Source organism: Lepisma saccharinum, chromosome 21 (genome assembly GCF_977018435.1).
Source record: "Lepisma saccharinum chromosome 21, izLepSacc3.1, whole genome shotgun sequence".
In the NCBI taxonomy this organism is placed as follows: domain Eukaryota; kingdom Metazoa; phylum Arthropoda; class Insecta; order Zygentoma; family Lepismatidae; genus Lepisma; species Lepisma saccharinum.
This window is the reverse complement of record NC_139249.1, coordinates 21,522,807-21,543,214: the sequence shown is the minus strand read 5'-3', so window position 1 is coordinate 21,543,214 and position 20,408 is coordinate 21,522,807. Positions and strand designations below refer to the sequence as shown.

The window sequence follows — 20,408 nt, the reverse complement described above, 5'->3', positions numbered from 1 at the left end:
GGAAATGGGGTGTTGGGGGACAAAGAGTAAGAAATTATTACTGACACTCTGGTATGTTCACAATGTTGATTTAAAAGAAAAAATCATTTGCTAACTTACTCTGTACTGCAATTTGAACTTAGAATCATCAAACTTTTGTACATATTGCAGCATAAGATCACAGTCACCAGGCTGAAATTTTTAGTCACCATGGCGACCGAGCCCTGCACCTGAGCTTAATTTTTTAGAGCCTTTCAGGAGGGTGCTTGGCACTTCTTGTGACAAAGCACCTGGTTTCACAATTGCACTACACAATTTATTTGAGTCGAGTCTGCTGATTATTGGGGCTATGTTTCGTCCGTAGCTGTCTGCAAATATAGCAATGTGTTTCATCCTTGCGTTTGTACTTGTAGTATAGACACTTTTTTTACGTTGAGAGTTATGGTTTTTTTGGACGGAAGGAGAACTACTTTCCTGGTCACCCCAAACTTGCACCTTGGAGAGAGAAGGGAGATAACTTTCACTGTCACCGTGAACTTGCTTCTTGAAGGAAGGAGGAGATTTACTTTCACTATCACCGTGAACTAGCTTCTTGAAGGAAGGAGGAAATTCACTATCACCGTGAACTTGCTTTGAATTGTACTTGTGAGCTTGTTTTCTTGCATTTGATCTTTTCATGTTGAGTTCTGTTGTATTGCTTCTATTTATTTCTACCCTTTGCTTGCCTAATATTCCAAAAGGGTTTGAATTCTGGAACGGGTTGACTAGTGAGTAATTTGTGTCTCGATCCTGTGCTTCTGGATGGGTGTTAATTTTCCCTCTCCATGTTGATTTTACAACTTGGCTCCAGGTTTCTTCTCGTTGAGCAGCATGTTGTGTGAACTGTCTTTTATTTGCTTTTCCCATTACTTCTTTTAGGTCTGCTTCTAGTAGCTTTATTATTTCATATTTTGAAGAGATTTCTTGGAGGAGATTTTTGATTGACTCTAGCAGTTCTTCCCAGTTTGAACAGGTTGACATTTTGAACACGTGAACAAGTAAAAACTGCAGCTTTCTCTCACAAAATAACTGCAGGGGGGTGATGCTTATGATGCTATGTATGTTTAGAAGTCTTCATTTATAACTTTTTGCTTACAAATGTTCCTTTTTCCACTTGCCTAAGTGAATTTTGTCTGGAGATCTCACGCAGCCGCCATGCCAGAGAAACCTTTAAAATGTGCACTAAAAGTAAAAAATAAAAATTAACATTTCCTAGTAACTCTTCTTACCCATTACTCCAGTAGTCGTGGACATCAAGACTCTTAATGGTCTTCAAATGTGAATGCAAATTAAAAGTGTTCTTATTTTGTTGTACTATTGAAACATTTCAGTCTATTCATTTTTGCATATCTCAACTCGGATCACTTTTCTCTCATTTCCTGTTGGAATTGAACAGAAATCAAATAACTAAATAACAGCAATGATCAACTAAAGAATTACCCTACAATCACAAAGTGCTAGCCATTTCAATCAGTTAACTTCATGGTAGTTGCTAGGGTTTAATTAAATGAATTTTAATTAACTATTGGTTCCAAACTGGCAAAAACCTATTTGGCCAATGACGAAAGCTTCCCCCAAAAATTTCAGCACAAATTTCATAATAAAACAATTAATACAGCCTGCACTTCAGGAAATGTTAACCCTGGTTGTAATAATCATACTGCTTAGACTGCTTGACGGTCTAAGGTATCATGCTTTGGGCTTCGGCTACGAGATGCATGTAGGTTTGAGTCTCCTGGGGGAAGTGTAACAACTTTCTCCTCAGATTTTGGCCTGTGTATGGGACCGGTGGCTACCCAACATCGTGAGGAAATTGATGAGCTACAAATGAGTAGCATAACCCAGTCATGGAAATCTACAACAACGTTATGTATAACAAATGTGGGAAAATGTAAAATTGGGGATCCACTGTATAATAACAATACACAGCTAAGTACATCAACAATGTAACCAACCATACAGGCTTAATAGACAAGATTAGAAATATAAATTCACATTTTAATGTAAAATACCAGTCTGCCGGTTACAAGTACTTACTTTTTGTAGCCTGTGAACAGTGACACAATGGAGGTACTCTGGAGGTCATTTTCATCATCAGACTGTAGCAGTTTTTCCTTGAGCAGAATCTGCAGCACCTGTATCAGGAAATCCATCTTTATCTGGGTGGACTCGTACAACTGTTGAACAGTCCATGTGTCTCTACTATTGTACTGCAGGAGCACAGCCATCTGGAACGTTGAAGCTTCTAAGGTGTACCTGCAAAAACAGATGCATGTTTGCCAATGTAATATTACTGAACTTTACATTTATTACGAAGTTTAACGTATTAATGTGGCATGCAGCAAAACCAAATCCCACCTTCTTTCTATCCAAGTGGTGGGGATGAAAAACAAGATTCCTGTATTGCTGATGTCAATAGTCTCGTGTAGCTTCTTATTTTCATACTTTGTGATATGTTGCAGATTTATCTTGTTATTAACATAGGGTTTTTAACAGACTATCAGGGACTATCCATTTCTTTTGGCAAAATAATTTCTTTTGCTTTCATTTTTCCCTGGGCAATTTTAAAATAGATTTCCATATCATTTTGTGGTGCTCAACTAAACTATATCATACATTTTATTATGAACACAAAGGTAATTAATTATTCTTGATTCTTGTCTATCAGAATCACAGCCAGGAAGCAGTAGCTAGGAACTCCAAGTATTACTGAGAAAAGTTGTTACATCAATTTAGTAGGGCACCAAGTAACAAACAACTTAGAGGAAGTAAAGATGTACATCGACCTTGTATTTACAACAGCAATCCTTGGAGGATAAATAGTGTGTATTCTGATAGAAGGGGATCAGTTGAGATCAGATCAGTGAGCAGAGCATTATAGCAGTGGCGTGCGGTGATAAATAAGGTAGGGGAACAGGTGACCTGCACTTGCCACCTCCCCTCCCATACCTGTCGTAATATAATACAGTAGACCAAGTAAAATTCAACCCCTGTTGAAATGAACCAAATAAACATACGATACATGCGTTACAAATTGTCAGAAGTCAATACATAAAGCATGTTAAAATTATAACAATACCAATATTAAAGCAAATATGATATAATGTAAAAGAAACATTAAAAACAAAATTGTTGATATGCAACAAAGAAGAAATTAATAAAAGCAATTTATGAGTGATCAGAGGAAAAAAATGCTTTGTTGAAATCTGTTTCATCTCTCTATTTGAAGATTCAGTTGACATTTTTTTTTGTAGAGTTGAGCATTCTTGTAAATCAAACGTCCTCAATGCAATAATGGCAATCAGATGGCCGAGTTTTTTCATGACGTCCGCTAGATTTGTAGAAATTGTGACAAAACCCGAACTGTTCCCAACTCCCTTCTTGGGAACAAAGAAGGACAAGAATAATTTGCCGCTGGAAGAGTATCCAGTTAATCATTTTACAGAGTTGTAGTAACTTGTTTGAAAATGCCTTGTGTACGATTTAGTTTTAGTTTTTAATTCGGTTAGGATAGGTGTTAGTTTGCTGTCTTTTCTGTAAAGTTCAATGAACTAAAAGCTTTCGTCTTCAGCCGGTCGATCATACAACATTCGCAACCCTACGCTCGCAACATTCGCTTCCTTGTACTGCTGCTGCGTGCATCTTGGGGCTGTTGGAACAGGTGGATGCGAGCTGTTCCCTCGGAAGCTATTTTGCAGCGTTTAGTCAAGGCATTTAGCAGACGCTTAGACAGTAGAAGATTTTTGCAGTTTGTTATGACTGGCAGACACCATTTAGCAGACGCTTAGACAGTAGAAGATTTTTGCAGTTTGTTATGACTGGCAGACACAATTTTGCAATGATATTAGGAAACTATAGACTTACTACACTCAAAACTATCACTACGACGCAATTAAACTTTAGCACAAAGCAAAAACTTGAAAACGAATTTGCTATGTCTCTCATAGGGAACAGCTAGAGAATCAGCTTCCGTGGCACCATGAGATTGTTTACCTTCGCACGTGATTGGAAATACTCGGCATCAGACAGCACAGGGTTGGACGACGAGGGTAGATGAAGTAAACAAACTTCCAGTCAGAGTGAAAGTTTTTCTTCGGTGTGTTGATTTCGGAAGAAAGAAGTGTTCTTATTATGTAATCATAGATAATTTAAGTAGCTGAAAAGGGTAATAAGTAGAAGGGAACAGCCTGTTCCCTCTGTTCCATGGAGGGACCGCCACTGCATTATAGACACTACTAGAGAGAGAGTGGTCTCTCATCGCATGTCGGTCTGAAGGCCTGATGCTGGTCTGACACCAAGGTAGTGGTCTTCCTACACTTTGACGTCAGTAAGAACAAGTCTATGTTCTTCTACCACTCAGCGAGTCTTCGGAGAACATCAGCTTCATGTACACACCATGCTTGTGTTACCTGTATTATACTGACACCTGTGGATAAATCTACAATTGCACGATTGAAAGTGCAAACTTGGAGAGATACTTTCTGTACTGATATACACCTTTTTGCTGTATGTGTTATAGTTCTTGTACTATAAACATTCGAAATCCTGCAAGGCATTATGAATCACCCTATACATGTAAGCGAATTAGTAACTTTATCCGCGAGACTTACTTACAATGGTTCTATTAATTTTGGTGGCCTCATGTTCCAGTGTTGCATACCCTGCGAATTTAACAAGGAAGCCAAATCTTACCGGTTCTTGAAGCAATTCGTTAAGAGTTCTCCTTTGGACATGTTATGTAGCCAATTCAGTTTCCTACCACTGTTCTCTGTAGAATCCATTGAATCAATGCACGCCTTTTTCAAGCTGTAATTAAGAAAAGCATCAAGTTAACATTACCACAAAATCAATACAGGATTCAATTATTCTTTGCAAACATAATAGAATTATTGCTTTATTTATTCCTTTGCTTAAATCTAAACACTGCTGTTATTTAACGATAAGAAAAATCTACACTTTTCATTGATTGAAATTACAGTTGATTAACTATTAAAATGGTAATAATTACATCAAAATAAATAACAACAAATATCCTTGTTAAAAGATATCATGCTGTTTATTTGTTTTGTGTGGTTTTTAACAAGAATGTTGCTTTAACATAAGAAGTTTTTAATATCAAATAACAAATATCTTCAGATGAAGATACTAAGGTTAAGAATATGAACAAAAATACTAGATTTGGTAAAATCATTTTTTGAAAAGTTAAGAAATTATTATCTTCTGTAGTTTTCATTTCATAAAAAAACTATCCATTTTTCTTTTTGTGCAAAATTTTGTATTTATTACAGAATTAAAGCACAAACTTCACATATTTTGAGTGCCTCAATCAAGAAATGGTAGAGAAAATTTGCAACCAATCTATCATAATTTCATTCAAGGTATACACAGAATTTACCTCTATTTCTAAAAATGTCTGCTATGTACAAGTGTCACATAATGCTGAAAACAGCTTAGATTGCTATAAAAACTCTACTTGGATTATAAAAAATTTCATGTGTTTAAATGTTTTATCAATGAGATCTAAACATAACTAACTAACTAACTAACTAACTCTCTAGCCTTCTTAAACCCGAAGGTTCATGGCTGCAGCAACACAGGCCTTCCATGTTTCCCTATTTTGAGCAAGTTCTATATACACTTTTCCATCCCTACCGATTTCCCTTAGGTCCATCTCGACGTTGTCCCTCCATCTTCGTCTTGGCCTTCCTACAGGTCTCTTACCATCAGGTTTCCCAACAAGAATCCTGTAAACTCCTCGTTCCTCTCCCATTCGTGCCACATGGCCTGCCCACCTAAGTCTTCTTGATTTAATTATTCTAATAATATCTGGACATGAATACAAATTATGTAGTTCTAAATTATGTAACCTTCTCCACTCACCTGTCTCCTCATCCCTTTTAGGTCCAAATATTTTTCTAAGGATCTTATTTTCAAATACTCTCAATTTATGTTCCTCTTTCAATGTAAGGGACCAAGTTTCACATGCATATAATACTACAGGCAAAATTACTGTTTTGTATATTTTAACTTTTAGTTTCTTAGATATTAAACGAGAAGACAAAAGTTTATGAAGAGAGAAGTAACATGCATTTCCTGAATTAAGCCTACTTTTTATTTCCTCTTTAATATAATTTTCATTTGTTAATATTACTCCTAAGTATTTGAATTTGGAAACTGGTTCAAACGAGTTGTTATCAATAATTAGATTTTGATTATTACCTAACACTTGGTTTCGGCCTGTAAGCATATATTTAGTTTTCTCTTTGTTAACTTCCAAACCTATCTCTTTAGCAGTTTTGAAAAATATTTTAGCATTATTCTTAATTGTATTCACATCATCCCCCAGTAAGTCTACATCATCTGCATATGCTAACAACTGAGTCACACCATTTAATTTTAGTCCTTCTTTAGTTTCTTTTACCTTCCTAACAGCATATTCTAAGGCAAAATTAAAGAGCAATGGAGATAATGCATCTCCTTGTTTTAACCCATCATGAATTGTAAATTTGTCAGACATATTAATACCCACACGAATTTTACTTTCTGTTTCACTGGTGCATACTTTTATCATACTAACAAGCTTCTTAGGTATTCCAAACTCAACTAATATATTATATAGTTTATCTCTTTTGACTGAATCATATGCTTTTTTGAAATCAATGAATAGCTGATGGACATTTTGATTATATTCCCACTTTTTTTCAAGTGTCTGTCTGATGTGAAAAATTTGATCTGTAGTTGATCTGTTACGTTTAAATCCACATTGATAATCACCTATAATTTCATTAGCATATGGGGTTAGTCTTGTTAAAAGAATGTTAGATAATATTTTATATGTTGTTGAGAGTAGAGAAATTCCACGGTAATTATTGCAGTTCATTTTATCACCTTTTTTAAACACAGGAACAATTATGGATTCTTTCCACTGTTGAGGGATTTCTTCTTTATTCCATATTAAACAGATTAATTTATGAATTTGATACATTAATGAATTTCCACCATATTTAATTAACTCAGCTGGTATTAAATCAATGCCAGGTGCTTTGTTATTCTTTAGCCTTTTAATAGCATCTTTAACTTCAGTCAAGTTGGGTTCTGGAACTAAAGGTTCTGCTGTGTGTACTTCATTCACTTCTGATTTATCTCCTACATGGACATTTAAAAGGTCATTAAAGTAGTTCTTCCATCTATTTAGAATATCACTTGGGTCAGCTAGAAAATCACCGTCTTTATCTTTTATCAAGTTTACTTTAGGTTGCCACACCTTTCTAAATTCATTTACACCTTTATATAAATCTCTGATATTTTTATTTTTGCTGTTTGTTTCAATTTCGTTAATTTTGGTTTTCAAGTAATCTCTTTTTTTACTTCTAAACGTGCGGTTAACTTCTCGCTTTATTCTATTATAATTGTTTAGATTTGTATCATCAGAGTTATTTAACCACCTAAGTCTAGCCTGATTTCTTATTTCTATTAGATTATGACATTCATTATCAAACCATGGCTTACTTTTTCTCTGTTTATGGTATCCTATACTTTCTTTAGCTGCTGATTCTATTGCATTACGTATGTGCTCCCAATTCTTATTTACGTCTGTTTCATTTATATTTTCATCATCATTTAAATCCTGCAAAACATCAAATCTATTTGACAGTTTAATTTGGTAATCTTTCTTAATTCTTTCATCAGTAAACTTTCCTGTATCAAATTTTAGAACTTTTAGATTTTGTTGCTTATGATTTATCACTGAGAGTCTTTCTCTTAATTTAGCAATTACTAAATAATGGTCACTAGCACAGTCAGCACCTCTATGTGTACGAACGTCAATTATACTAGTATGCCTTCTCTTATCAATGAGAATATGATCTATCTGATTATGAGTTTTACCATCTGGAGAAGACCAGGTATATTTATGGATATCTTTATGTTTAAAAGTGGTACTTTTCACAATTAAATTCTTTGAGGTTGCAAAAGTAATCAATCTTATACCATTATCATTACTTAATTCATGAAGACTTTCTTTACCAATCGTGGGTTTAAATGTCTCTTCTTTGCCAATTTGTGCATTACAGTTACCTAACAGAATTTTCATATCATACTGAGAAAATTTATCAAAGACCTGTTCTAACTCTGCATAAAAATCATCTTTAGTATTATCATCTTTATCTTCCGTTGGTGCATGTATGTTTATTAAAATAATTTTACACCACCTACCCTGTAAAACTGCATATGATATCCTATCATTAATAAATTCTACTGTTTTAAGAGCCGATATAATTCTATTATTTATGAAAAAGCCTGTTCCAAAATTATGATTTTCAGTACCACCATAGAAAAAAGTATAATTTTTAGTTTTACAATTCCCTTCTCCTGGCCACCTAACTTCCTGGAGAGCTACTACATCTAATTTATACTTAACTATCTCATTAACTGTACACTGAAATGCCCCAGGCCGGTAAAGGCTCAGAACATTCCAGGTGCCTAATTTAATATCCTTCTTCCTAACGTAGATCTTATCCTTAGTCCAGAGACCTCCCAAAGTAGTCCCCACCCGGAGATCCGAACGGGGGACTATTTTACCTCCGGAATATTTTACCTTGGGAACATCCATGGCCTTAAGTAGTACAGGTGGCCCGGTTCTAAATAATCATTTGGGGCTCGAATCATCATGTGGGGCTCGTCGTAGCCTTTTATGATGTATATTTTGAGGGGTAGAGTTGGCAACACTGTGGGTTTACTGTAGCCTTTTATGAGGGGGGTCTATTGCTTTTTGTTTACATCTGGCAACACTACCGTAGATTTTTTGACAGTGTTGTTAAACCTACTGGGTTTTTTCACTGAGGCTCGAATTATTATTTGAGGCTCGTCGTAGTTTTTTATGATGTATATTTTGAGGGCAGAGTTGGCAACACTGTGGGTTTACTGTAGCCTTTTATGAGGGGGGGGGTCTATTGCCCCCTGTTTACATCTGGTAATACTGCCGTAGATTTTTTGACAGTGTTGTTAACCTACTGGGTTTTTCACTGTAAATTTTCATCAAAGGGCCTGAGGGGTTTATGTATTTTTTATGTTTGGCAACACTGTTGGGGGCCTAGTGTTGGCTACACTGTGGGTTTTTACTGTAGCTTTTTATGAGGGGGGTCTATTGCCTTTTGTTTATATTTGGCAACTCTATTGGATGTTTTGTTTGAGGCTTGGGTTTTACCAACCCATCCGAAGAAAATTCCACTATATGATCTTTTACTGGCTAAGCTAACCTACAAATAGAAATTGGTAACACCGACGAGCCTCAAATAATAATTCAAGACTCGTCGGTGTTGCCTACCCACTCTACAAAAATTCCACTATATAATATTTTGAAACCTTTCACGGTGTATGTTAATTTTACTAGCAGTGTTTCCTACTAGCAGTGTTTCCAACTTGTTGTAGCCTTTCACGGTGTATAATTTTTTTAGCTTTTTGTGTGTGTGTGAGTGTACGCGCGCGTGTATTGTAACAAATGCACTCTCTCATCCTTGAAGGATGAATGCACCTTATCGTAATTTTCCAACTGTGGGACCAAATGTTTATATATCGTGACCTTTGTAAACCTCTTTCGGGAACAATGTGTCGCACACACACACGCGCGCGGGTGCCTGTATTGTGACGCAAGCAAACAAAAAAAAACTTTGCGTGTCATTACAAAAAAAAAAACTTTGACCGTATTCTTAAATAACTAACAAGGACAATGAATCTTTTTGGCTTCCGCAAACAGATTAACATGGAGACTGCACCGCCAAATTCCAATAACCTCTTACCTTCCATGTTATCCAAACTCAATGGTTTACTGATTGTTCATCTCAACAGCATTTGGACGAAACTGGACGACGATGTGGGCAAGATGTTTTATGTTTTTAATAACAATTTACATTTCTACGAAATTCCGATCGACGGGAAACTTCAAATCACCGTGAATCCGGTGAACGCAGGCGAAATCAAAATTTCTACCGGCAAGAACATTTTTCGAATCAAGCACGACAAGATGCTTTCTAACATTACGTACGATGTTTCTGCAGGAGATTATCTTTACATGGAACTCCTCGGAGATTACGACAAACTCATTCCTCTCTTTGTAGAATTACGAATCGTTTATCCTATTATAAATAACCGTTAACCAAAAATGCCTAACGACATTTTCGGCAACACCAAGCGTGTAGACCACGCAGAAGAGATTCTCATGTTGGAAATACACGAAGACGAAGATCTCACCGTTTTCGACGTGAGTGCCGGCGATAAGCTGATTATTCAAAACACGAGCGAGGTGCCACCATCTTTGAATCCCATCACGCTTGTGCTTCTCTTGAAACGTAATCTCTAAAAAAATGTCTAGGCAAGCCATCGTCGAAGAATTGCATAAACCTGCACGCCGTAACTACGAACGTTTGGCTGTGGTAACCAAGGGCATCGACGACCTCTGGCAAAGCGACCTCGTGGAGATGAGTAGCGGCAATTTGAAAAACGTACATAAATTGAACAAGGGCAACAAGTACCTCCTCACCGTCATAGACACATTTTCGAAATTCGCATGGGCTCTACCTTTGAAGGCGAAAACGGGAACATGCGTCACGGAAGCATTCAAATTAATTTTTCGCGAAAGCGGCGGCAGACAACCACGGTTTCTGCAAACGGACAACGGTAAAGAATTTTACAACGCCGTATTCCAAAAGTTTATTCAAAAACACAAGATTCAACATTATTCGACCTTCAGTCACATCAAAGCCAGCATCGTGGAAAGATTCAATCGAACCTTGAAAACACACATGTGGAAACGATTCACGCTTCGGGGAAATTACAAATGGGTCGACATCCTGCCGGAACTCGTCGACACCTATAATGATACGGTACACAGAACGATAGGCATGAAGCCAGCCGACGTTACCAAGTCCGACGAGCAGCGTTTAATTTCTACAGTTTACTGTCCAAAGTACACACCCACGACAAAAAAAGCTAAATACAAAATTGGAGACCAGGTGAGGATCAGCAAATTCAAACGCACCTTCGAGAAGGGATTCACAAAAAATTGGAGCACGGAACTCTTTACGGTGGTTCGAGTTCTACCCGGAAACCGACACACGTATATAATAAAAGATAGTAGCGGCGAGATTTTGAAAGGAAGATTTTACGAAGAGGAACTCTCTAAAACAAAACACCCCGACACGTACCTCATCGAGAAAGTATTGCGTAGGAAAGGTGACAAACTGTTTGTCAAATGGCTGGGACTTCCGGAAAAAAGTTGGATCGACGCGAACGAAGTGATCTTGTGAGTACGTGGAACGTGGTGAAGCGTCTACCGGATCCGGAAAGTCAAACGAGAAAAAAAAAGAACGGCAAGTTGCTTCCCGACAGCATCCGCTGTCTGATCGTAGGTCCTTCGGGGTGTGGGAAAACGACACTGCTCGTGGACAATTTTCTCCTCGCACCGAATTGGTTAGATTGGAAGAACAGGCACCTGTACGTGTTCTCGAAAAGTTTGGAGCAATCCAAATACCAGCAACTGATGAAACTGTACGATGGTCTGGACATTGCAACGTTCGCCTCGGAAATAAAACCACTCGACGATTGTCGTGAAAATTCAGTCGTTGTGTTCGACGACGCCATCCTGGAAAATCAAAATGAAATTCGCAACTTTTTTACGCAAGGTCGTCACAAAGAAATGGATTGCTTTTACCTAGCTCAAACGTTTTCCAAAATTCCAAAACAGTTACTACGCGACAACGCTAATTTCATATGTTTGTTTCGTCAAGATCACACCAACCTCAAGCACGCGTACGATGACTACGTAGGCGGAGACATGAACTACAATCAATTTTCGGAACGCTGCTCTTCTTGCTGGAACGGTGACGATTTCGGATTCGCGACGATCGACATGACGAGGAAACCCAACGACGGAAAATACAGAAACAAAATCAACGACTTTCTAAACGTTGCAACGTTGTGAGAAACGACGTGTATAAATAACGTCATGACGAAACGAAAAATCGAAGACGAAAATCTCAAGCTTCGCGATTACCTCGCGAAACGCTTCAAAGGTTGGAAATCCGAGAATCGCGGATTCTACGAAGAGAAGAAACGTCAGGATCAACCCGTGATCGATGCCATCAGCAGTCTAGGTAAAGAAATTAAAAGTGTCACGGAACAAAATAAAAATTTGATCAACGAACTCGTACCGCTCGCAGCTAAAAGTTACGCCGTACCCACACCCATTTCGAGCATTCCTTCGACGCCGTTCGAACTGAAGGATGCACCGGCACGACGTCGAGTCATAGGCACGTCTTCGGATAAAATCGAGTTGGGACCTTTGGCACGAGACTACCTGAGCACGGGGAAATTCGACAAGGATGAAGTGTTCGGATTGTATCCCAGCATGGAAACCAGCGAAGGCGGCGGTGTGGTGTGGAAGATTGGGAAATCGAAGGTGACCTTCGAAGGCAACGACATTAAAGTCAATTTAGGCGAGAAGGATAGTTGGACCAGGTATCCGGGTACGGTGGGACTGTGGGAACTCGTTGCCAAAAAGCAGCCGAAAGATTACACCACGAAGATTACCAAAGTTACAAGGAAATTCTGATCATGACGGATGCCTTGTACCAGAACAACGACGCCTCGCAGAATAGGGTGAAATCGAGCAGCGGCGAGAAGTACAGGAATCTCATCAAACCGATTTGGAACCAGGTCAAAACAGGCAGCGGCGTCAAACGCTACAACACGTTACCCAAAGAATTCGTTTGGGTGGACGACGTTAGGAAACTCGTGGACCGATTGTTGGTGATAGCCGGCGAAGAGAATGCAGGCAACCGTAATTTCTACAACGAGAAGGTTGGCATCGTGGACATGATCAGCACGAAACTTTCCAACTTCATCGTGAACGACGACAAGGGCATAGGTTACCTGATCAAAATCATCAACACGCTGCCTCCGAAATTTTGGAACGTGGCCGAAGGAAAGGGACTCGTGAACGACATCATCAACAAGTTACCTTTCGAGATGCATCTACCTGGCTACCAGTACTGCGGACCGGGTACCAAACTCGAGAAAAGATTGGAGAGAGGAGACAAGGGTGTGAATCCGTTGGACGCGGCATGCAAAGATCACGACATCGCCTACAACACCACGCAGACGGATCTGGACGCACGTCACGAAGCAGACAGAAAGTTAGAGCACGCAGCTTTCGAAAGGTTCGTGAGCAGAGACGCATCGCTGGGTGAACGGGTCGCCGCACTGGGTACCACCATCGCCATGAACACAAAACAAAAATTGGGGTGGGGTATATAAATAACATACAGTAAAAAATAAACATGGCTTGCATAACTGATTTGCCGCACGAACTACTATCTAAAATATTCAAAAAGATAGTTAACGGAGATGTTAATAAACTTGTGATCATAGCTAAAACGACGCCGGCATTTCACATGGGATGCGAAATAGTTCTCAAGGACCGTCTTCGGGAGATCAGTGGAATGAGGTGCGGTGATCTCGACACTCTTCTGTCGGCCGCGGGGGAGAAATTGAACGAGAGGTTGGACGAACTGCACGAGGCGAGGCAGGGAAGAAGACGATATACTGATGATTGGCGTAAGTCCAAACAGGAAACTGAAGAAATCATCACGCAAATCATCGCGTTCTCCGAAGCACGAACTTTCTTCCTCTGTTAAAAAAATCTTCGATACAAATCGTGAAAAAAAATATATATAAATAACACACATCGTGAAAAAAAATAATCTTCGGTATATATAAATAACACACATCGTGAAAAAAAAATTAAATTTCTCTAACACACACACTGAAAATTTCTCTCCTTCGATATGACAACTGAAAAAATGAGTGACCTCCAAGCATTAAAACAAATGCTAAATTTGTCAGTCGAGTATGTAAAAATTCGGGAATTGGAAGTCGACAAGCCTTACACGATAACTTCCGGTTCAATCGTTTCTACCCAGTATGGTCCCAAGGTACGCCTGTTGCTCAACGCACAATACAGTCTATTTTTACCAGATCGATACGCTAACATGTTATCGGACGAGAAGCTATCTATTTTAATCGAGAACAAAACTCGAATCGTGTACAAGAGGACAAAGGAACTTCTTGGCAAGAAAACGAAGCACGTAATAGAATTTGTGTAGCGACTGCGGGGCCGTGAAAAAAAATCTCAGAATATTTATATATAAATAACATACCGTAAAAAAACTACACAAGAAAAAATATCAGAATATATATATAAATAACATACCGCGAAAATAACACATAGAGCATCAACATGAAGCCCAAGGGTGTCGTGTACCAGATACCATACTCCAATCTGAAAAATCTAGGTGCCCTCGATGGGTTACTCACCAAGAAACAACGCGAGAAGAAACGTTCTTGCTTGTCGAAAGGACACGGAATGAAATTACTTCTCAGCACACCTCAATTGAGACGCTTGCAGCGTTCGCGGAAACAGCAAAAGGTCGGAGGTTTCATATTCAGCATCCCGGCCATCCTGGCAGCATTGGGGGCCGTTGGAAGTTTGGCTGGCGGAAGTGCCGCCATCGCGAAAACCGTCATCGACTCGAAGAAGAACAAAGCGGAATTGGAAGAACAGAAACGTCACAACCTGGCCATGGAGAAAAAAGGAGGCAAGGGCGTGATGAGAAAGTTTAAAAAAAGAAACAACGGCACTCACCAACCGAGACATTGAATCTCTGATCGGACCGTTACAAATCAAACACTTCAGAGGAGTTTTCATGTCCGACTCGTTACCTTCAAGCGTGAAAAGAAGAGAATGCGGAGTAGTCAACTTGGACGGTCAAGAAAATCCAGGCACGCATTGGATATGTTACCACAAAAATGATGATAAAGCATTCGTTTTCGATTCTTTCGGAGGTGTTCCACCTACAAATTTAATTCATTATCTGAAAACGAACAAAACCTCTATATACTACAACGACGAACGCATTCAAAATTTCGGAGACGTGAACTGCGGTCATCTCTGCCTCTCCGTGCTCGCGTTTCTCTCTAAAATAAATAACCCTATGATCGAGGATTTCCAGAAAGCATTGTGGAACCTCAAACAGCATCACTAGGATGGGCGTGTTCCATCTCACGAGCGAATCTTCAATCTTGAAACTCACGCTGCACGACGACATCGTCTATCCTAAATCCGTGGCTCTGCGTGCATTCTACAGCATGTACCTCATACCTAATGTTACGCAGCACAACAACAAAATTAGCGTCGGAAGCGAACACATCGTCGTCACGCCAGGACAATACAATCTTTCCACTTTGCAAGCTCAATTACCCAAAGGCACGTACCTTTCTCAAAATTCGGTCACGCACAGAGTGGAAATCCTATCCGCGACGGAGATCGTGGACCTGGGCACCATGGGAGAACTTTTAGGTTTCGAGAATGACACAAAACTCGAAGCTGGCATCAAGCACGTAGCAACCAACATTCCTAAATTCTTGGCCATAGAGACTCTGAACGTACACTGCAACGTGGCGGAAGGCATGATCACGAAATCTTTGGACGGATTATTAGGAAGTCACAAGCAGACGGGAATCATAGCCACTTTCAAACCAAGTTCCGAGTTCATGGAACCGATCATCTACACGCCCTCTTCGCCGATCTATTTTCCAGTATGTCGCAACCGCATAGACGACATAGAGTTGGTGGTGACGAACGAGAAAGGAGACGTGGTGGATTTCGCAGGTGCCACTACGACGGCCATCGTGGAGATCAACATATAATAAATAACCATACATGTAAAATGGAGCAAATCGAAAGTTACGAATTGCAATCTTTCCCTCCCAACCGTCGCACGTTCGCCAATCTGAACGAAGCGAACAGGGAGATCGAATACGACGTGGACGTAGGCGACGGGTTCATTCATCCTCACAGAGCGGACCTCTACCTTCAATTCGACGTGGTGAAGAAGGAAAGCGGAGACGCGTTTCCCGCAGCAGCAAACTTGATACTCGTGGACAACTTCGTGCCTCACCTGTTCTCGCAGGTGGAGGTGAGGAAACACAACACCGTCATCGACAGAATAGATTATCCAGGCATCACGTCGACGGCAGTGGGAACGTTGAAATTATCCAAAACGGACGCCGCGTACTACCAGGCCGGGGGATTCGAAGCCGGGACCAAAATATCGACGAGAAGTCACACGGTGCTCTTTCCCATGCGTCTGCTGCCTGGTTTCTTCTCGGACTACAAGGAGATCATGTGGAAGGGAGGACTGAGGATCACGTTTCGAAGAGCGGCCAACGACAACGACGCACTGATGCGATACGCTACTTTGGGTCCGGACGGCACCACGCCGATAGCCAACACTTTACCCGAAGCAGCGAAATGCGTCATCCGGAGCATGGAATTGAGAATGCCGGTGGTGGAATACGAAACGAATTACGCCCTCAAGTACAAAGCGGAGATCTTGAAAAGTTCGCAGGTGCCGATTCACTTTCACGGTTACCAGTGCGTGCAGAAGATGGCGTCGGGAAGTCACATGGAATTCGACGTGACGACGCAGTTCAACAACATACAGTTCGACATGCCAGATTTCGTCGTAGTGCTTTTTCAGACCGGGAGGGACAAGAATCAGGAAAAAGATTCCAGCAAGTTCGACGACTGCAAGATCAAGAACATTTATCTCAAGAATGGACGCAACGAAGTGTTCCCGCGCGAGAATTACAACCTCGACATGACAAAAAACGATTACCTCAAACTTTACGAAGCGTTCTCGGCTTACAAACGCGTGACCGAGGGAAGCGTGGACATGTACTACACGCCCAGCGAATTCAAAGCGCGGAGACCCATGACCGTCATCAACACATCTAAGAGAAAGAAGGTTGTGGTCAACGATCGTACCAACATCAAGATTGTATGCGAGTTCCACGATGCCTTGCCTGCAGATACTCTGTGCAGTGTCATTCTTATTGCAGAGAAAACATTTGTGTATGACGTCAAGAATGAAAGAGTGACTGAACAGTTTTAAATAAATAAAAAAAATAGCACACAATAAGAAATGTGGAATTTTATATATATAAGTACAAATTGCAATTAGCAGTTTCCAGAAGTTTAATTTTGCTGTGCCATGCATGCATGTAATCGAGGAAGTGGAAGTAAATTAAAATTGTTTTTTTTCGCATTGCCTATTACTTTTTGTTGCACTCTGGGCAGGCCTTACTAGTTTGGAGGCGATAGTGGCCCCACGGAAGTGTATGGACCCCACATTCAAGAATACACCTCTTGTCGTCGTGTGCATCCAAAGCAACTTTCCTAACAATATTAGTTGTAAGCACATGATCGACGCTTTGGATACGATGCTCTTTTTGTAGAATGGGCGATTTTGTTCTGAGGCACTCGAGGTAATCCTCAAACTTGAGGTGCTCCCGAACCACTTGCCTACTTACACCCTTTGCTTTTTTTGTTACAGAACCCTCAGCCCGGATCGCATAGGCTTTGGCACGAAGTCCAGCAAACTCCACAATCACATCCCCGTCTTTCTCGTCCTTGAGTTTGCCGGGTATTTTTTTGTTCCGGGGCAGAATTCCATACCGGTTTAGCTGGGGATAGCCCGATGTGTCGAAGAGCTTGACAAGAGCTGGAACTTTGGCTATATCACCATACGCATCGGCCGTGCGAACATGGTACACCAAGCTGTCTGTGTCTGTGTAGAGGAGCGAGATATTGTGGTTGTAGTGTGCACGTAGTATGCCGTAATATGTCTCGAACATGCACAACTTGCTCAGATCCAAAACTGCAGCTCCCACATAGATGGGCTTGTTGAGTAGCATCTTGCCCCGGTTCATGTGAATCAGAGACATCTGTTCGTTGTAAATTGTTCGAGACCTGAACAGCGGGCTTGGAACAAGTCGACAACACTGTGTTTTCTTCGTCACCAACCTCACATCAACGCGATTTCGCACATTCTCCATGGTCTTCCCAAATACCGCATTGTTCATTAATTTGAAAAAATCGCGATCAAGTTCCGAAGTGGCATCAGTGCGATGTTTGGTGTTCAGTTCGATGTACGGCTTCAACCATGGAGACTGCCTGAACAAGAGCACGCGGTAAACTGCTTTGACCGAGACCCCTTGCTGCATTAACCACTGGAGGTTCCGGTAGTGTAGCACATAACGCTTTTTGGGCTCCAAGTCCATGACGAGCTTCGGTTGATCCGAACCAGGTGGACACTTGAATTCCGGAGCAGGCGAAAGGTCACAGAATGTATCCTGCAGCTTCTCGGGGAAGTCAAGGTCCACCTCGGCAAAAAACCCAAACTCGTCGCACTCTTTTTCGATGTCGTGGTATAAAGGATCAGCCCACTCAAACTGTCCTGTTGGGAGTGGCTGCATCATGGAGTGCCCGTAAAGATTATTCACATCAGTGTACATGATGTAGCTTGATGGTTGGGAGGGGTCGTAACCAGTGGCCATGTGGTGATTGTTGGCGTGTGCGAAGCGTTGCGACACTTGGACCATGCCGCCCCGGATAGCTCTCTCGATGAAAAGCATGATATCAATATCGGAGATAAGTGAAAGTTTAACTTTAGTCAGCAGGAGCATGGCCGACCATGCCAGTCCAGGAAGGCTGTAAAAATATACAGGGTCCAGGTTGTAAATGTTTATCGCAGTCGCCCGAAACGCCTGGAACACATCGGCAAGAAGCGTCACATCAAGCTTCAGGTATGCATCGTGGTAATCACCGAAAGTTCGGCAACCCAACTCGACCCACATAGACTGAGCATGCTTGTACTCCTCGTCGGTAATACCTGAACCTCTCAGCTGGCTGTAGAACTTATCCTGGGGAGGCAGCAACTCTTCTTCGAACTTGGAAGGGTCGGTGACGTATTCGTAGGGGTAGACCCCTTTACGTCTGATGAGTGTGACATCTAAGTTCGGGAAACTTGATGTGGTAATGGCTAGTTGGTCGTCTCTGAGCTTCCCAGCAAGAGCATCGAGGCTTGCCTGGAGGAACCTCAGAGAGTCGAGGAACCGAAGCTCGATGCTGCTGCTTTTTGAGTCGGGGATCGGCACCCACTTGCTGACGCTAATATAACGCTCCTCGTTCTGTGCCAGTACATTGATTCTCGCATTGTCGTACCCTAGATGTGTGACCAAGTGATGGAAATCATATCCCGAGCCATTGTGAAAAAAGACCGGTATGAAGCGCGGGTCCCTGGCTCTCAAGTTACATCTGTTGCACCACGGGCCAATGTAGCTTCCGGTCCCATAATGGTCATGGTGGTGGACCTTTTTGTTATCGTCAGTGAAGACCGAGTTGCAAACAGGACAATTTAGAGCTATTTCGTGCTGATGCTTGTCTTCCGGAGACAGAGGCAGCATGGGCTTGGGGGCCAACAGCACCTTCCCTATCTTGATGGCTTCCTGTTGCATTCTCTCCAGGAAGTGTTTGACCGGGTCGGGACCGCGATACACATAGGGCTCGGAGGCAATATGTTGGTTTCGCCACACCACAACATAGGAGTAACTCGAGGCCTCGTGGATTTGGAAAGGAATGGTAGAGGATGTTTCGGGGTTGGGCTCGCAGTTAGACAGAGGTTGAAGAAAGGCCTCGAAGTCTGCTACAATATAGGCAGGATGCTTCACCATAGCACTGTGCATGCGAAAGCACTCTACTGCACCAGGTTCGGGCAGGATAATTCGTGCAGGCTTGTTGGTACCACAGTAGTGGCGAGCTAGCTTCTCAGCAGCAATGTTGGGTCCTCTGATGCGCCGGTAATCCCGCTGTTCTCGATTATGAAATGTAGCCAAGCACCTGCGACACACCTCGACGTGGTGACTATCACTGCTCTGTTGGGTCGAAACAAGCCGAGAGAGGGAACGGATAAGGGTGTAATGGTGATGGGTTTCGTCCTTGATGAGCAGGAGGTTGATTTCTCGTACCTCGTTGTTGTTGCTCACGTTGCTCACCCGGATGGGGTGGACCTCATTTTTGTTCTCGGTGAGACCGTAAACATTGATGGCTAATTGTAGGCCCAACAAGCACGAACCTCAAACTTGCGAATATGCGAGACTTCTACAGGGTAGGCAATCCCGGCCATTGCATCCTCCAGTTCCGACTCATACTGCTTGTAGTGTGAAACATAGCGTGGACTGTTTTCCCAAGGTATAGGGTGTAATGCTGCCAGCACCGACCAGAGGAAGCATTTGGTGTCTTTGTTCTGAATATTGAGAACAGCTTTTCTTGCTTCAACCTCGGGTGGCAGGGCAATATAGCTAGACCCTGCCAGTGGCAGGGACTTGCTAAGTTTCAGACAAAGTTCGTGGGGGTCGCCACACAGCGAACCGCCCGAGCCTTCAGCCTGATGCTCCTCGTGCTTTGCCACAAACTCCTCGACAAACTTGTCGTA

The 20,408-nt window shown here is 41.4% G+C and overlaps 1 pseudogene across 1 annotated transcript in view; it reads right to left on the bottom strand.

Annotated features, from left to right (window-relative positions):
• Positions 1-20,408, bottom strand: part of LOC146004473 (cullin-1-like) — a 53,318-nt pseudogene that overhangs the window by 7,158 nt on the left and 25,752 nt on the right. The window contains exons 5-6 of the transcript XR_014443929.1: positions 4,711-4,824; positions 2,056-2,274 (exon numbers count right to left, since the gene is read on the bottom strand). The product of XR_014443929.1 is annotated as a cullin-1-like (transcript). The remainder of the gene's footprint in view (positions 1-2,055; positions 2,275-4,710; positions 4,825-20,408) is intronic.